Genomic DNA, 18,421 nt, shown 5'->3' with positions numbered 1-18,421 from the left:
CGAACCTGTGTCCCCTGCATCGGCAGGCGGACTCTCAACCACTGTGCCACCAGGGAAGCCCTCTTGCCAGTTTTAATGAGTTTTTTTTTTTAACATCTTTATTGGAGTATAATTGCTTTACAATAATGACTCTTTTATAAATTAAGGACATTTTTTTTCCAGGTTAACTTTTAATATGTTTAGTTATTATTTTTTTATATATTGAAGTTTTAAATGTTCACATAGTTAAATATTTTCTTTTAAATTTTCTTCCATTTCTTTAAAGCTAGGAAGTCCAACACATGTAATTAAGGGAAAATCATTTCAGATCCATTTTTTTCTGGAAAAATACCATAAGTACCATTTTCTATATTTTATGGAAAAATACCATAGCTTACATAAACTGTAAGCCATAAAAGAGCTTATAATGTAGGTTTTATGTATTTTTATATCACTGTAAATCTTGTTCTGACAGCTATGCACATGGTAGATACTGCATAAGTATCTGTTGATGGAACGAATGAGTTAATTCAATGAATTATCACTGACAAGACTTTAGTAATTTTACTGGTTCTTGGCACCTCTTCCTTTGTATTCCCTTTCTGTTCTCATTTTCTGAGAATTTGTGAACTAATAAAAGACAAAGGAGTGTCTTTTTTTAAGGCTCCGTGTGCAAGATTTCTATTCCTTTTTGCATCGCTGGATACTACATCTTGCGTACCTGGTAAGAGCTCTCCTCTTAGAATTGCTCTCTGAATGAGAGCTGATGTAGAACCTGTCGTAAGATCCCTAATTCCCCTTGTTTTAGTAGAAATAGGATTGCCTTCTGTTCAAATCCTGCTCATTTGCTAGTGCTTTTTCAAATTATTTTGCTAGAATTTGAATAATAGGTGATTAAAGTAAGGTAATTTGGTTATGTAGAGGTCTGTACCACACAGTTTCCCAAATGTTTTGCTGTTCAAAATTTCTTCAAGACATGAACAAGTGAGATAGCCCCTTTTTTTTTGGTGCTAAAAGCTTGTACTGACCTTAAAGTATATATATTTGAATTCTTAAGCATTCCATTTCTAGGCTATCAGAAAGTATTCTAACTGAAACTGGGTTTTACATGAAGAGTAAGAGAACTATAGGAGTAGGTCTCTTGCCTTTACGTATTTTTTTTTTTTTTAAATAGCTTTCTGCCAATCAAGAGGTCCTTGGTTCATATCCGAGGTGTCCCCACGGGGGAAAAAAAAAGGGAAGGGAAAAAAAAAAGAAATAAAATAAATTTATTGAGATATAATTCATATGGCATACAGTTCGCCCATTTAAAGTGTCCAGATCGGTTGTTTTAGTGTGCTCGAAGGTATGTGCAAACATCACCTGGTCAATTTTCGAGTGTTTTAATTACCTCAGAAAGAAACCTGGTACCCTTTAGCTACTGCTGCCTCCCAACCCCCATCCCTCCCAGTCCTAAGCAACCATTAGTCTACTTTCTGTCTGTATATTTGCCTGTTCTGAACATGTTTTATAAATTGAATCATATAATATATGGTCTTTCATGACTGCTTTTATTTAGCCTAATGTTTACAAGTTTCATCCATGTTGTACCATGTATGAGTCCTTCATTCCTTTATTTGGCTGAATAATGTTTCACTAAATGCATATGCTACATTTTGCTTATCCATTCTTCACTCGATAGACATTGGGTTGTTTCCACCTTTTGGCTAGTATGAGTGATGCAGCTATAAACATTCAAGTGTTTATACAGTTGTTTGTGTGGACATATGTTTTCATTTTTCTTGCATATATATACCTAGGAGTCTAATTGCTGGGTCATACGTTTTTCAAACTGGCTGCACCACTTGACATTCCCACCAGCAGCGTATGCGAGTTCTGATTTCTTCACATCTTTGCCCATGCTTGTTATTATCTGACTTTAAAATACTTATTTATTTATTTTTGGCCGCACTGCAGAGCACGTGAAATCTTAGTTCCCTGGCCAGGGATCAAGCCCGTGCCCCCTACATTGGAAGTGCAGAGTCTTAACCACTGGACTGCCAGGGAAGTCCCTTTCTGACTTTTTGATTATAACCACCCTGATGGATGTAAAGTACTATCTCATGGTTTTGATTTGTATTTTCCTAGTGGTGGTGAGCATCTTTTCAGGTGCTGGTTGGCCATTTGTATATCTTCGGAGAAGTGTGTATTCAGATCCTTTCCCCATTTTTAATTGGTTTATTTGTCTTTTTATGATTGAATTATGTTCAGGTATATTTAAAGGAGAACATGAACATTGGAGAAAAATAAAAGATATTAAAAAAACCCCAAATGGAATGTCTGAAGACGAAAAATACAGTATCTGAAATGACAAATACACTGGTTGGGATTATCAACAGAGTAGACACTGTAGAAAAAATTTTGAACTTGTGGACATAGCAATAGAAACTATGCAAAATGTAGTACAGAGAGTACACCGACTAGAAAAAAATGTATAGAACATCAGCGACCTATGGGATAATATCAGCCCTCTGCATATCTGTAATTAGAGCTCCTGAAAGAGGAAAGCGAGGTGGGGAAACTGAAAAACATATTTTAAGAAATATGGCTGTAAATGTTTCACATTTGATGAACAAACATTATAAACCCATAGATTCAAACAGTTCAATGAGCCTCAAGAAAGATAAACCCAAAATTATCACTGGAAAATCACTGCTTAAATCTCTTGTTCGTCCATGGTTTCTACCCTTGTATGTCAGTTTTATAAATAACTTTATTCTTTTTTTGTTAAAATAAATTTATTTTATTTCTTTATTGTTGGCTGCGTTGGGTCATTGTTGCTGTGCGTGGGCTTTCTCTAGTTGCGGCGAGTGGGGGCTACCCTTCGTTGCGATGCGTGGGCTTCTCATTGCCGTGGCTTCTTGTTGTGGAGCACGGGCTCTAGGTGCGCAGGCTTCAGTAGTTGTGGATCGCAGCCTCCAGTAGGTGTGGCTCACGGGCTCTAGAGCGCAGGCTCAGTAGTTGTGGTGCACGGGCTTAGTTGCTCTGTGGCATGTGGGATCTTCCCAGACCAGGGCTCAAACCCGTGTCCCCTGCATTGGCAGGTGGATTCTTAACTGCTGTGCCACCAAGGAAGTCCCAATAACTTTATTCTTGTAATTGTTTTCTTCTGCGTTCACGTCTCTAGTAATGTATTATATGAAACATTCTCCTTTTATCTCATTCACTAAACCATTGTGTTCCATGTTTGCTTAAAGTTTTTTTCCAAGAGGCTTTTGCTTTTATTGTATTTAGTTGTAGCCTTGCTTATGAACCATTTAAGGATTTTTCTAATTATTCCTAAATTAATTGGGCTGTTAAATTAAATGTTAATTTATTTCAATTAACCACTTTAACAAGAAGTATGGAGGACGGTGTCATTCCAAACGTAAAACAACATAGTGTCACAAAAGACTGAAAATTGCTGTCTTATTTGGTGAACTTGACATTGATGTGATTTAGAAGTCAGCTTCGGGCAAAGCCAGTGTATGTGGTCTGGATGGGGGTTGTTATTCTTGCCTAGTGCGGGTGGAAGCAACCTTGTAGCTTGAGTATTGATTTGAATTACTTATTCATCTGATACCTTTATCCTTTGAATGTCTGTTTAGTATATGTCAGGATGAGATATTTTGAAAGGAGAACCCTGCTAACTGTGTGGTAAATATTGTCTAGGTCCATGCTTCTTAACCCTTTATGGGTCATAGACTACATTTGAGAATCTGATAAAGCTATGGACTCTTGACTCCAAAAATGGATGTGATTAAAATTTGCATTCAGTTTCAAAGGACTCATAGTCTCTATGATGGAGATATAAAGTAATATAGTTTTGATACTTTATTTTTTACATTCCCTATATTTTGTACATGTTACATTTAATTATATACTGTGAGATACTTCTTTTCGGAAACTGTGAGTGGTATTTGTATACTCACGGGCCTTCAGGCCCAACATTTCCAGTTAATTTCACATTAGCCTTATGTATTCAACCGCAGTTACCAATTATGTTCTTCTTAGTGAAGAAAACTATAAAATTAAAAATAGGAGCTTCTTTCTAAAATTTTTTTAGGTACATTATATTTCCCTCAGTTTATATAGTCTTTAGTTAGAAGAAAGTTATATTTTTCATGAGACAAACTTTTTTTTTTTTACCCGCGTCCCCTGCATCGGCAGGCGGACTCTCAACCACTGCGCCACCAGGGAAGCCCATGAGACAAACTTTTTGTCTGTGTCTTTAATTACATCTTTGATGTTGAATAGTGTTTTATTTCTTAGATGTTAACTTGCCATTTTTAAGGATTTCTTAACTCCTGTCAAGTGAACAATTCTTTTTTCCCTCCTCTGTTGGCTCCTGGCAGGTGAATTGGTCTTGCTTGTTGGACTAGTGTAGACAGAATAGTTGTTTAGATTGACTTTAAGATTGAATAGTTGAGAGGCCTTGTGTGTTATATCCTTATGCCTGTCTGCTAGTGTAAGGTGATATGGGAAATACTTTGACGAGAAAGGTCAGTTCACTCATGCCCTTCCCCTACTTAATGCTCTTTGTGGCTGTACCTTTCTTTTAGGATGAATCTGCTTTAGCGTAATCTGATGACTGCCTGCCCCTTTGGGTGCTCTTGTTTGCTCTGCCCTCTACTCTAGGCCATCATGGCCTTTATGTTTCTCAAATGAGCTGTGGGCTCTTCTGTCTCAGCCACTCCCCCCGCCCCCCCTTTCTGGTCAGTGCCTTCAGAGCTTCTGAGTTTCCGTTTAAGTGTTCCTTCTTTGGAGATGTATTCTTTATTATCACCCTATGGGTTCTTCAGGCTAGATCCTGTCTGCTGGTATGCTTTGTAATCTTCCTTCACAGCATAATGAAGAACTGCACTTTAAAGACTTGTGTGTGTACTTTTATGCTAAACACCTCGATCTTTCTATAGGTCGAAAACTTTAAGAGGGAAGGAATGGTGATTCTCTTGTTCACTATTGTATGTTTCCTCAACTCCTAGCACAGCGCTTGTCCAGTAGGTGAATGAAGTGAAGGTCTAATGGTGTAGTTGACACACATGCACACATAGTGCAGTATGAAACAGTTAATATGTGTTTTCAACTGTAAATAAATAAATCATTGGAATAGAGACCCAAGAAACAAAAAACTGAAAGGGAATGAAATAAAATAACATACATTTAAAAATTTTATATCGTTTTCTGTCTCTTACACAAAATCCATTCTCAAACAAAGTCAAGTTGTTGTTAATTCCAAATAACTGGCCTCTAATTTAAAAGGCCTGTTTTTCTTTTCCTGCAGTGGGTAGTTTTACACTTTTTTAGTCTTAGACACACACAGATTTACATGAAACGGAAACAGCAGCCTGGTCTGATGAGTCCTCTGTTAGAGGAATAGTACTTTGGTGTTCCAAGGAAGACAGGGTGTGGTTCCTATACTTGTTAGGGGCAGTAGGAAGCTACCAGAGGGAGAGTGGAGTTGAGTTACACCTTTTATTTGATATGCAGACATAAGCAGGCCAAACAAAACTCTCACTTTTCCTCCTCATTTGTATCGTAAGCACGCTGTGTCTCCCCAGGCTGGAATTTAGACTCAGCGTCTTACCTAGGCTGACAGGTGAGGAAGTGTAGACCTAGAGTGGCTAAAAGACTTCACCAAAGAAGGGAACCCCAGAGCTGGCCAGAGAACTCAGTCCCTGAACTGTCCCCAGGCTTTTTCTCCAGCCAGTAGGGACCTCCTTCCACAGGGGAGGTACTCCTCTGTGCCTGCCTTTGGGAGAAGGCAGACATCCCAGTGACCTAGGAGTGAGGGGTGGGCTGAAGTTGGGAGGGTCCCGGGCCTTGGGGTCAGACCGGGGCTCCAGTCCTGCGCAGGCACTTCGCAGGGAGCAGACAAGTTACCTTTGCAACTCCTTTTCCTATTCTGCAACGTAGGGATTGTGATAGTACTTGCAGTGGTGTTGGGAAGACCAAACGGCATAGCATTTGTAGATTGCCTAATTGAGCGATAGGTATTTGATAATGAGACTATATGATAATTCTCATGATCAACAAGGATGGGCCTTCTGGGCAAAGTATCCTTTCCTAAAATGGTGCCATAGTCCTTAATCCATAAGGAGTAAATGAGATTATGTAGGATATTTAGCATAGTGTTTGGCAGATGGTTGGTATTTGGTATGTAAGGTAGTAGTTACACTGTTACAATGAAAATTGTTCATTACTGCGTGACAAATTATATAGCTGATGAAAAGCATAAATAGAAATCTGATGCATATCCCAGTTTTTAGGAAGTCACTGTTTTAAATGGCATTTCCTCACGTACCATTTAAAAATTGTTTTACAACCACAATCTTGGTTATACTGATAAAGAATGGCTTAATTTTATAATTAATATTACATTTTTCATTTAGTCCTGGCTCTTAGTCTTTTATACCTGTATAGTAACCCAAATTTCTTCAGCATTGTCATGGAACTGTCCCATATAATGTCATTATATTAATTAATTTTTAAATAAATTTTTTATTTTAGAATAGTTTAGATTTAGCGACGGTTGGAGATAGTACCGAGAATTTCCATATATCCTGTGTCCAGTTTCTTCTATTGTTAAATCTTACATTACAGTGTATATTTGTTACAACTAATGATCCACTATTGGCACATTATTATTTACTTAAACTCTGTACTTTATTCCAATTTCATTCATTTTTCCTAATGTTCTTTTCTTCTTCCCAGATCGCATCCAGGGCACCACATTACATTTAGTCATCATGTCTCCTTATCCGTGTCTTGGCTGTTAACAGTTTCTCAGACTCTGTTTGTTTTTGATGACTTGAACAGTTTTAAGGGGTGCCAGTCAGGTATTTTATACACTGTTCCTCAGTTTGGGTTTGTCTGGTGTTTTTATCATGGTTTGGCTGGAGTTATGGGTTTTGGGAAGATGACCATAGAGGTGAAGTGCCCTTCTCATCAGATCAGGAGCTCATGCTCTCAACGTGACTTGTCACTGATGATGTTAACTTTGATGACTTGGCTACATAAATTGTTTGGGTTTTTTCTGTACAGATTTGTCTCTTCTCCTGGTTATTTATATAGTAATTATTTACATCCATATGGACTCATGGATTCATGATTAGAATCCAGTGCTTTGTCATTTATTTTTTTGCTCAGATTGTTCCAGCTTTGGCCAGTGGGAGCTCTTTCGGTTGCTCCTGTGTCCTTTTAACATGATCCCATTGTTTTTTTGTATTTTGGAACACTTCCTCACTTGGTGCACTTACAAGATACTTCAAGCTCATATTACATCTTCCTTGCCCCAGTCCTGGAATCAGCCATTTCTCCGAGAAGTCCTTGTTCTTTTGTTGATGCGTGGTATTGGAAACCAAGATCTGGTCTCCAGATAAATGAGCTCTTTCTGTGCTAGTGTCAAAGCAGAGGTGAGAGATTTAATGTCCAAATTGTCCTAATTGCTTTTCCCACTTTTCTTTCCATTTTTCTTCACTGAAAACCATGGGAGAGTATCTCATACGCTTGTATTTTTTCCTCGATTTATCCCCTCAACAGTTGGAGTTCATCTTTTGAAAGTGTATGTGTATCATAGAGCATATTTATATTTATAGTAACTTTTTAAAATTTAAATTAGAAAAAAGATAAGGCGATGCAGACAACTCATCTGTTTCCTACAGAAAGTGGCTCTTCAGTTACTTGATTTCTGAGAATTACATGGGAAGTAATGACATAAAATACTTTTTTCAGATATAAATTCAAATTAGAATAAGGGGATTTTTAAAATGTTCTCACTTGTAAGAAAGAGAGAAAGTAGAGGGAGATCATAATTCTTTTTTGCTATGTTTAAAGTTTTAAACATTCGTCTTGTGTCTCTTTAAACTCTTAAATGTTTTGGGTGCACTTGGCATAGGGATAAGCCTCTTTGTTTGTTTATCCTCCCAGCTTTGACGCAGGTTTTCATCTTTCAGATGTCCCTGCCTTAGTCCCAGAGTTCTCTTTACTTAAGCCTATAAAAACCTTCGAATGAATCATCATTTTATGTTGCTTTTCTTTAAATGTTTTTTTCGTTGGCATTTCATTGTAAATTGCATCCACGGTGAGACTGAAGTGGTGCTTATTTTCACTTCCTGTATTGAAAGAAGTGCTCCCTGCATCCACTCCTGTACAACCAGGTGCACCTAAGGAGAGTTTTTATCCCCTTTTGATTGTCTCCCTGCTAATCTGTACACATACAATCTAGTATTGATTTGCAAAGCTCTGGATAAAGATATATCAATAGATATACTCACATTTTGGGGGGGCATTAGAACTGGCAAAAATAAGAACGCACACTTGAAAATGTCTTTTTCTTTGTCCCCTTGTTTTTGGGTCTTTGTTGCTGCGCGCGGGCTTTCTCTAGTTGCGGCGAGCGGGGGCTACTCTTCGTTGTGGTACGTGGGCTTCTCATTGCGGTGGCTTCTCTTGTTGAGGAGCATGGGCTCTAGGCATGCGGGCTCAGTAGTGGTGGCTCGCGGGCTCTAGAGCGCAGGCTCAGTAGTTGTGGTGCACGGGCTTAGTTGCTCCGCGGCATGTGGGGTCTTCCCGGACCAGGGCTCGAACCCTTGTCCCCTGCGTTGGCAGGCGGATTCTTAACCACTGTGCCACCAGGGAAGCCCTGTCCCCTTGTTTTTTTTGGTTAAATTTATTTATTTATTTATTTATTTTGGGCTGTGTTGGGTCTTCGTTTCTGTACAAGGGCTTTCTCTAGCTGTGGCAAGCGGGGGCCACTCTTCGTCGCAGTGCACGGGCCTCTCACTATTGGGGCCTCTCTTGTTGCGGAGCACAGGCTCCAGACGCGCAGGCTCAGTAGTTGTGGCTCACGGGCCCAGTTACTCCGCGGCATGTGGGATCTTCCCAGACCAGGGCTCGAACCCGTGTCCCCTGCATTAGCAGGCAGATTTTCAACCACTGCGCCTCCAGGGAAGCCCCTGTCCCCTTGTTTTTAAGTACTCAACTGTTGGCAGTAAAATTGCAGAAATAATAGAAATAATCACATTTGTCTTTTATCTATAGCATGACTCATATGTTTTTAAATACCTAAAAATTTTCTCTCTTTCTTTTGTTCTAGTTCTTTTTGGATATCTTCTGGTTAACCAGAAGTGAAGAATAATAATGTGAAGTCTTTAAAGCATTTTGTAATATTTGTTTATATGATTTTATTTTCTGAAAGCCTTCATCTGAAAATATTTTAAAAATAGCTTATAATTATTTTTATTTCTAATGATGAGTAAAGTTTATCCATGTGGGATAATTTTTCTTCATATATATATGTGTGTGTATATATATATATATATATATATACATATATATATATATATATATATATGTTTTCTATCTTTGTGTTCTATTTTGTTCGACCTGCATCAGGACTGCTAAAGTATACCTTGTATAAATCTTTGTGTGAAATAAAAGACTTCTAGAAGATCTAAGCCAGGCAGGCCTTATACACTCATCTATGTAACCCTTTCCGAGACCTAACCCTATCCATTTCTTCTATAAGACATATTGACTGACGCTCACAGCATCATGAATGCTTATGACTAATAGGCGCTCTCTAGAATGCCTGTGATTTTCTGTCCCCATCAATTGAACTATATGCTTATCAGGAGTTGCTGGTTTGTTCCTAAATCTTTTTAGGTCTACTGTATGCTTTAATTGTAATTGCAGAATTTAGTAAACTATTATGCAAATATATGAGATGTGAATGCAAAAGAGAATTGTAGTTTCTGTATAAACTAACTTGGAATGCTTTGGAAAGTCTCAAGATAGGTCGTGAAAAGAAACTTACCATCAAATTAGGGATAGGAGAGAACTGTTGAAGTTTAGGTAATCCAGAAAAATTACCCTCTGAAAATCTTTAAATTCTTGTTCCATTTTAAAGAACTAGAGAGTGGGGATGGAGGATGCAGTGCTTTGGTTGTGGTATATGTGACAAAGTTGACTCGTGACTTTTCTCAGGGACTCACACCAGAAGACAAGGCTGTAGCCTCATCAAAGTCGTGGCAGATTTAAACCCATTCATGGGCTTAAAGTAAAAATAAAATGTTTAACTTTTGTATGTTTTTCAGTTGTCTATTTTAATTTAACAAACCATACCAAAGCTTAATGGCTTAAAGTAAAAACCATTTATTATCTGTTATGGTATTGAGTGGTTCTTCTGCTTTTCGTGGTGTTGGCTTGGGCTCAGGGACAGCCGGAAGGTCCAAAATAGCCTCACTCACACACTAGCAAGTTGGCACTGGCTATCAGCTGGGATGGGAGCTAAGCAAGACTTTGACCTATCTGGTTTCTCCTTCATGCAGCCTCTCCACCTGGCTAGTTAGGCTTTGAAGACCATGGCAGTCTCAGGGTAGTTGAATTTCTTACATGGTGGCTAGCATGCCCTGGAGTACAAAGGTGGCCTTCTTAAGGCTTAGGCCCAGAACTGACCCATAGTCACTTTTGCTACATTGCATTGGTTAAAGCAGGTCACAGGGTCAACCCACATTCAAGAGGAGGTGATTATACAAGGATGTGAATGCTGGGAGGCCAGCAAAGTAACAGCCAACACAGATGTCTCAGAGTTTTTATTTGCATGTCTCATTTTTGATGCTTTTAATATGTATTTCAATAAATGAAAGTGTTTGTAAGCAAACAATAATTTGATTAAAACTTGTATTCTTACTATTAAGCGTGGGAACGAAGGGATTTCAGCCCGTGTCATTCTGATTCCAAAACCATTATTCCTTATACCATACTCCATTGCTCTTGTTTTGGTCAGTAAATAGTCATGTTAGCACCTAGGGTCACAGTATCAGTTAAACAATATTATTGTCAGAAGTCTATCTTTAATTCTTGTAGCCTTCAAAAATGTACATTCTTCAAATTATTAAATGTGATTTTATTAAAATACAATTTAGATAATAATTATCTAAAGTATCTGAAGTATCAAAGATAAAATTGTTAACCTTACAAATCCATGTATTCAGCAGACAGTTATTGGGCATGTCATCTGCACCAGGCACTGTTCTAGACACTGGAGGAGCAGCACTGGAGGACACTGAGGTCCCTGCCTTCATGGAGCTTTAGGTCTAGTTGGGGGGATAGTCTCTTGTTCATTTCCATAGAAAATCTTGTTTTAAAATATCTACTTTCGTTTAAAAAAAAGAATTTTAGTTAAAAATGTTTGAGTGTCTATACTGAAAAATAATGAAGACATGCTAGGTTTGTAAAGACCCTACCCTCTGAATCAATGCAAAAGTTACGTAGTGAATGTTGGATAAACTTGAGATTTGATAACAGCTTACCTGGAGGTAGGCTGATAAATGTTCAACTACCAGCCGATAGTAAAGATCAGCTAAGTATTAATTGGCTCTTACAGTACACACCAACCTTGTGCCACCTCCAACTTAGCTTAGCTCCTTTTAATTTATACTGCAGGCCAAGCAAGCTATTGTGTATAAGTTCTTTAAAAAAGAAACTTAGAAAATCCAACCCCTCTGCCTGCCCCTCCTCCCTTTCCCACAGTGGCAAAAGCCTACCTTTAATTATTACTTAATAGAGAATAGGTTAATGGGGAGGTGGAGGTGGCGGAGACAGCGTCACACAGCTGAGAACTGCGCTCATGTGGAATGAATTTTTTTTTTTTTTTCTTTGCGGTACGCGGGCCTCTCACCGCTGCGGCCTCTCCCGTTGCGGCGGAGCACAGGCTCCGGACGCGCAGGCTCAGCGGCCATGGCTCACGGGCCCAGCCGCTCCGCGGCACGTGGGATCTTCCTGGACCGGGGCACGAACCCGTGTCCCCTGCATCGGCAGGCGGACTCTCAACCACTGCGCCACCAGGGAAGCCCTGGAATGCAATATTTCATGTTTAAGGGCTTTGCTAAAGAACTTTTAATGAAATGTTTTGTTTGTTTTTTAGGGCTTTTGCAAAACCACCGATGTTCTCAGGCTCATCTAATCCAACTTCATCATTTTTGAGCTATTTCAGGCACCATGAGGTTTCACCTACTATGTCAGAGCAGAACTATTTAACCCCAAGTTGTTTGAATTTTTGTCTTTCACATGTTTCATATAAAAACTACACTAAACCCCCTTGGGGTGAGTTTAAGACATGCTTTTCTTAGACCGGATTTTATGTCAAGTGAAGGGTACTTGAGCAAAGTTTTATGTTAAAAGAATGCAACATTGTTTTCTGTGACTGTCAGAAGTTTAGTACCAGAAAGACATTTCACATTTGTATGTTTTCAAACACAAGTAAGAAGAATGTTTCAGGGCAGCTGATGTAGACCTTGTACTACTTTCCCCATCCAAAATAATTGGTTTCCATGGGAACATTGTGAACCAGTCAGCTGACCACATTAGCTCATCTCACATGAGCTGATACAGAATGAGGTTTTGGATGCTTTTGGTTAGTTAATTGAAATGATGCAAGTTCTCTTGAGCTTACCACTAGTATTTATTTTCCTAGATTTTGTGTCTAAATGTTTTTTTTTAAAGGAAGAAAAGGAATAAACTTTAGCTTGATTTCTCTTCCTACCCCTCCCCCCCATTATGTATTGTTTCTTAGCTAAAGCTTCCAAACTAAGTTGTTTTTCTCACACTGCTTTTTTTTTTTTAAACAACGTTATTGGAGTATATTTGCTTTACAATGCTGTGTTAGTTTCTGCTGTGTAACAAAGTGAATCAGCTATATGTATACATATATCCCCATATCCCCTCCCTCTTGCGTCTCCCTCCCACCCTCCCTATCCCACCCCTCTAGGTGGCCACTAAGCACCGAGCTGATCTCCCTGTGCTATGCAGCAGCTTCCCACTAGCTATCTGTTTTACATTTAGTAGTGTATATATGTCCATGCCACTCTCTCACTTCATCCCAGCTTACCCTTCCCCCCACCACGTCTCTACATCTGCATCTTTCTTCCTGTCCTGCCACTAGGTTCTTCAGAACTTTCCTGTCTTTTTTTTTTTAGATTCCATATATATGTGCTAGCACACGGTATTTGTTTTTCTCTTTCGGACTTACTTCACTCCGTATGACAGTCTCTAGATCCATCCACCTCACTACAGATAACTCAATTTCGTTTCTTTTTATGGCTGAGTAATATTCCATTGTATATACGTGCCACATCTTCTTTATCCATTCATCTGTTGATGGACACTTAGGTTGCTTCCATGTCCTGGCTATTGTAAATAGAGCTTCAGTGAACATTGTGGTACATGACTCTTTTTGAATTATGGTTTTCTCAGGGTATATGCCCGGTAGTGGGATTGCTGGGTCATATGGTAGTTTTAGTTTGAGTTTTTTAAGTAACCTCCATACTGTTCTCCACAGTGGGTGTATCAATTTACATTTCCACCAACAGTGCAAGAGGGTTCCCTTTTCTCTACACCCTCTCCAGCATTTATTGTTTGCAGATTTTTTGATGATGGCCATTCTGACCAGTGTGAGGTGATACCTCATTGTAATTTTGATTTGCATTTCTCTACTGATTAGTGATATTGAGCATCCTTTCATGTGTTTGTTGGCAATCTGTATATCTTCTTTGGAGAAATGTCTATTTAGGTCTTCCACCCATTTTTGGATTGGGTTGTTTGTTTTTTTGATATTGAGTTGCATGAGCTGCTTATATATTTTGGAAATTAATCCTTTGTCAGTTGCTTCGTTTGCAAATATTTTCTCCCATCCTGAGGGTTGTCTTTTCGTCTTATTTATGCCTTCCTTTGCTCTGCAAAAGCTTTTAAGTTTCATTAGGTCCCATTTGTTTATTTTTGTTTTTATTTCCATTTCTCTAGGAGGTGGGTTAAAAAGGATATTGCTGTGATTTATGTCATGGAGTGTTCTTCCTATGTTTTCCTCTAAGAGTTTTATAGTGTCTGGCCTTACATTTCGGCCTTTAACCCATTTTGGGTTTATTTTTGTGTATGGTGTTAAGGAGCGTTCTAATTTCATTCTTTTACATGTAGCTGTCCAGTTTTCCCAGCATCACTTATTGAAGAGGCTGTCTTTTCTCTCTTGTATATTCTTGCCTCCTTTTGTCGAAAATAAGGTGACCATATGTGTGTAGGTTTACCTCTGGGCTTTCTATCCTGTTCTGTTGATCTGTATTTCTGTTTTTGTGCCAATACACACAAAAATTACTGATTACTGTAGCTTTGTAGTATAGTGTGAAGTCAGGGAGTATGATTCCTCCAGCTCCATTTTTCTTTCTCCACATTGCTTTGGCTATTCAGGGTCTTTTGTGTTTCCATACAAATAGTGAAATTTTTTGTTCTAGTCCTGTGAAAATTGCCATTGGTAGTTTGATAGTGATTGCAATGAATCTGGAGATTGCTTTGGGTAGTGCAGTCATTTTCACAGTGTTGATTCTTCCAGTCCAAGAACATGGTATATATCTCCATCTGTTTGTGTCATCTTTAATTTCTTTCATCAGTGTCTTATAGTTTTCTGCATACAGGTCTTTTGTCTCCTTACGCAGGTTTATTCCTAGGTATTTTATTCTTCTTGTTGCAGTGGTAAATGGGAGAGGGTCCTTAATTTCTGTTTCAGATTTTTCATCATTAGTGTATAGGAATGCAAGAGATTTCTGTGCATTAATTTTGTATCCTGCCACTTTACCAAATTCATTGATTAGCTCTAGTAGTTTTCTGGTAGCATCTTTAGGATTCTCTATGTAGAGTATCATGTCATCTGCAAACAGTGACAGCTTTACTTCTTTTCCAATTTGGATTCCTTTTATTTCTTTTTCTTCTCTGATTGCTGTGGCTGAAACTTCCAAAACTATTTTGTATAATAGTGGTGAGAGCGGGCAACCTTGTCCTTTTCCTGATCTTAGTGGAAATGGTTTCAGTTTTTCACCATTGAGAATGATGTTGGTTGTGGGTTTGTCATATATAGCCTTTATTATGTTGAGGTAAGTTCCCTCTATGCCTACTTTCTGGAGCTTTTTTTTTTTTTTTTTTGCGTTCCGTGGGCCTCTCGCTGTGGTGGCCTCTCCCATTGCGGAGCACAGTCTCTGGACACGCAGGCTCAGCGGCCATGGCTCACGGGCCCAGCCGCTCCGCGGCATGTGGGATCCTCCCAGACCAGGGCACGAACCCGCATCCCCTGCATCGGCAGGCCACCAGGGAAGCCCTCTGGAGGGTTTTTAATCATAAATGGGTGTTGAATTTTGTCAAAAGCTTTTTCTGTATCTATTGAGTTGATCATATGGTTTTTATTCTTCAGTTTGTTAATATGGTTTATCACATTGATTGATTTGTGTATATTGAAGAATCCTCACATTCCTGGGATACACCCCCACTTGATCATGGTGTATGATTCTTTTAATGTGCTGTGGGATTCTGTTTGCTAGTATTTTGTTGAGGATTTTTGCATCTGTGTTCATCAGTGATATTGTCCTGTAGTTTTAGTTTTTTTTGACATCTTTGTCTGGTTTGGGTATCAGGGTGATGGTGGCCTCATAGAATGAGTTTGGGAGTGTTCCTATCTCTGCTATATTTTGGAAGAGTTTGAGAGGATGGGTGTGAGCTCTTCTTTAAATGTTTGGTAGAATTCACCTGTGAAGCCGTCTGGTCCGGGTTTTGTTTGTTGGAAGATTTTTTTCTTTTGCGGTACGCGGGCCTCTCGCTGTTGTGGCCTCTCCCGTTGCGGAGCACAGACTCTGGATGCGCAGGCTCAGCGGCCATGGCTCACAGGCCCAGCCGCTCCGCGGCATGTGGGATCTTCCCAGACTGGGGCATGAACCCATGTCCCCTGCATCGGCAGGCGGACTCTCAACCACTGCGCCACCAGGGAAGCCCTGTTGGAAGATTTTTAATCAGAGTTTCAATTTCATTGCTTGTGATTGGTCTGTTTATATTTTCTGTTTCTTCCCGGTTCACTCTTGGAAGGTTGTACTTTTCTAAGAATTTGTCCATTTCTTCCAGGTTGTCCATTTTATTGGTATATAGCTGCTTGTAGTGATCTCTCATGAGCATTTGTATTTCTGCAGTGTCAGTTGTTACTTCTCCTCTTTCATTTCTAATTCTATTGATTTGAGTCTCCTTCCTTTTTTTCTTGTTGAGTCTGGCTAAAGGTTTGTCAATTTTGTTTATCTACTCAAAGAACCAGCTTTCAGTTTTATTGATCTTTGCTATCCTTTCCTTCATTTCTTTTTCATTTACTTCTGATCTGATCTTTATGATTTCTTTCCTTCTGCTAACTTTGGGGTTTTTTCGTTCTTCTTTCTCTAATTGCTTTAGGTATAAGGTTAGGTTGTTTATTTGTTATGTTTCCTGTTTCTTGAGGTAGGATTGTATTGCTGTAAACTTCCCTCTTAGAACTGCTTTTGCTGTATCCGATAGGTTTTGGGTCGTTGTGTTTTCATGGTCATTTTTTTCTAGGTATTTTTTGATTTCCTCTTTGATTTCTTCAGCTATCTCTTGATTATTTAGTAGTGTATTGTTTGGCCTCCATGTGTTTGTTTTTTTTTTTTGTTTTTTTTTTTTTTTGGCTGCACCGGGTCTTAGTTGAGGCATGTGGGATCTAGTTCCCGGGCCAGGGATCGAACCCGGGCCCCCTGCGTTGGGAGTGCAGAGTCTTAGCCACTGGACCACCAGGGAAGTCCGTGTTTGTATTTTTTACGGATTTTTTCCTATAATTGATATCTAGTCTCATAGTGTTGTGGTCCGAAAAGATACTTGATACGATTTCAGTTTTCTTAAATTTACCAGGGCTTGATTTGTGACCCAAGATATGATCTGTCCTGGAGAATGTTCCATGAGCACTTGAGAAGAAAGTGTATTATGTTGTTTTTGGGTGGAAAGTCCTAAAAATATCAGTTAAGTCCATCTTGTTTAATGTATCATTTAAAGCTTGTGTTTCCTTATTTATTTTCATTTTGGATGATCTGTCCATTGGAGAAAGTGGGGTGTTAAAGTCCCCTGCTATGATTGTGTTGATTTCCCCTTTAATGGCTGTTAGCATTTGCCTTATCTATTGAGGTGTTCCTATGTTGGGTGCATAAATATTTACAATTGTCATATCTTCTTCTTGGATTGATCATTATGTAGTATCCTTCTTTGTCTCTTGTAACAGTCTTTATTTTAAAGTCTATTTGGTGTGATATGAGAATTGCTACTCCAGCTTTCTTTTGATTTCCATTTGCATGGAATATCTTTTTCCATCCCCTCACTTTGTGTCTGTATGTGTCCCTAGGTCTGAAGTGGGTCTCTTGTAGACAGCATATATATGGGTCTTGTTTTTGTATCCATTCAGCCAGTCTGTGTCTTTAGGTTGGAGCATTTAATCCATTTACATTTAAGGTAGTTATCAATATGTATGTTCCTATTATCACTTTCTTAATTGATTTGGGTTTGTTATTGTCAGTCTTTTCCTTCTCTTGTGTTTCCTGCCTAGAGAAGTTCCTTTAGCATTTGTTGTAAAGCTGGTTCGGTGGTGCTGAATTCTCTTAGCTTTTGCTTGTCTGTAAATGTTTTAATTTCTCCGTCGAATCTGAATGAGATTCTTGCTGGGTAGAGTAATCTTGGTTGTAGGTTTTTCCCTTTCATCACTTTAGATATGTCCTGCCGCTCGCTTCTGGCTTGCAGAGTTTCTGCTGAAAGATCAGCTGTTAACCTTATGGGGATTCCCTTGCATGTTATTTGTTACTTTTCCCTTGCTGCTTTTAACATTTTTTCTTTGAATTTAATGTTTGATAGTTTGATTAATATGTGTCTTGGCGTGTTTCTCCTTGAATTTATCCTGTATGAGACTCTCTGTGCTTCCTGGACTTGATTGACTATTTCCTTTCCCATATTAGGGAAGTTTTCAACTTCCCTAACCTGAGTGCTGCCCTGTAGTGTTTATCAGAGAACACAGAAACCCTGACCTACCACATGTCATCAGTGCTCTCTGCTTTGCTGTTCAGATCACGCTTTCTGTTCTGTGTGCTTCACAAAGCGAAAGCAGTGGGCCTCTGAAGTCAGGGCAAGAGCTGCCCACTCAGCAGCTAAGCTCGTCACCAACTATCACGTAAGTGATGCTTAGTTCTGTTGATTTGTATATTCTAGTCCTTTGCTCTTTTTTCCCTGATCCTTAAGTTTTTAGTTTTAAACTTCATTTATGTTAGAATTCTCTAAACAACAGGAACTGCACATCAGTTCTCTTTATTTGTGGTGAGAGCAGAAACACACTCGTTATGTTCTCTTCGTGAGTTTCTACAAGTACGGATAGAGGAGAAAGATTACAAGGCTGAGGAAGAGACATATCCACAGAGAAGTGTTATGGAGAGTTGTTTTTTTTTTTTTTTTTATGGTACGCGGGCCTCTCACTGTTGTGGCCTCTCCCGTTGCGGAGCACAGGCTCCGGACGCGCAGGCTCAGCGGCCATGGCTCACGGGCCCAGCCGCTCCGCGGCATGTGGGATCTTCCCGGACCG

General features: G+C 39.1%; 1 protein-coding gene and 1 non-coding gene across 2 annotated transcripts in view; one reads left to right on the top strand and one right to left on the bottom strand.

The window, feature by feature from the left end:
* Positions 1-18,421, top strand: part of MAP3K4 (mitogen-activated protein kinase kinase kinase 4) — a 121,905-nt gene that overhangs the window by 14,717 nt on the left and 88,767 nt on the right. The gene's annotated exons all lie outside the window — the stretch shown is intronic.
* Positions 16,533-16,605, bottom strand: TRNAG-CCC (transfer RNA glycine (anticodon CCC)). Its single transcript has one exon. It is a non-coding gene; the product is annotated as a tRNA-Gly (tRNA).

This window comes from Lipotes vexillifer, unplaced genomic scaffold (assembly GCF_000442215.2).
Source record: "Lipotes vexillifer unplaced genomic scaffold, Lipotes_vexillifer_v1.1 scaffold1055, whole genome shotgun sequence".
Classification (NCBI taxonomy): Eukaryota; Metazoa; Chordata; class Mammalia; order Artiodactyla; family Lipotidae; genus Lipotes; species Lipotes vexillifer.
This window is presented reverse-complemented; position numbering and strand designations above follow the sequence as displayed.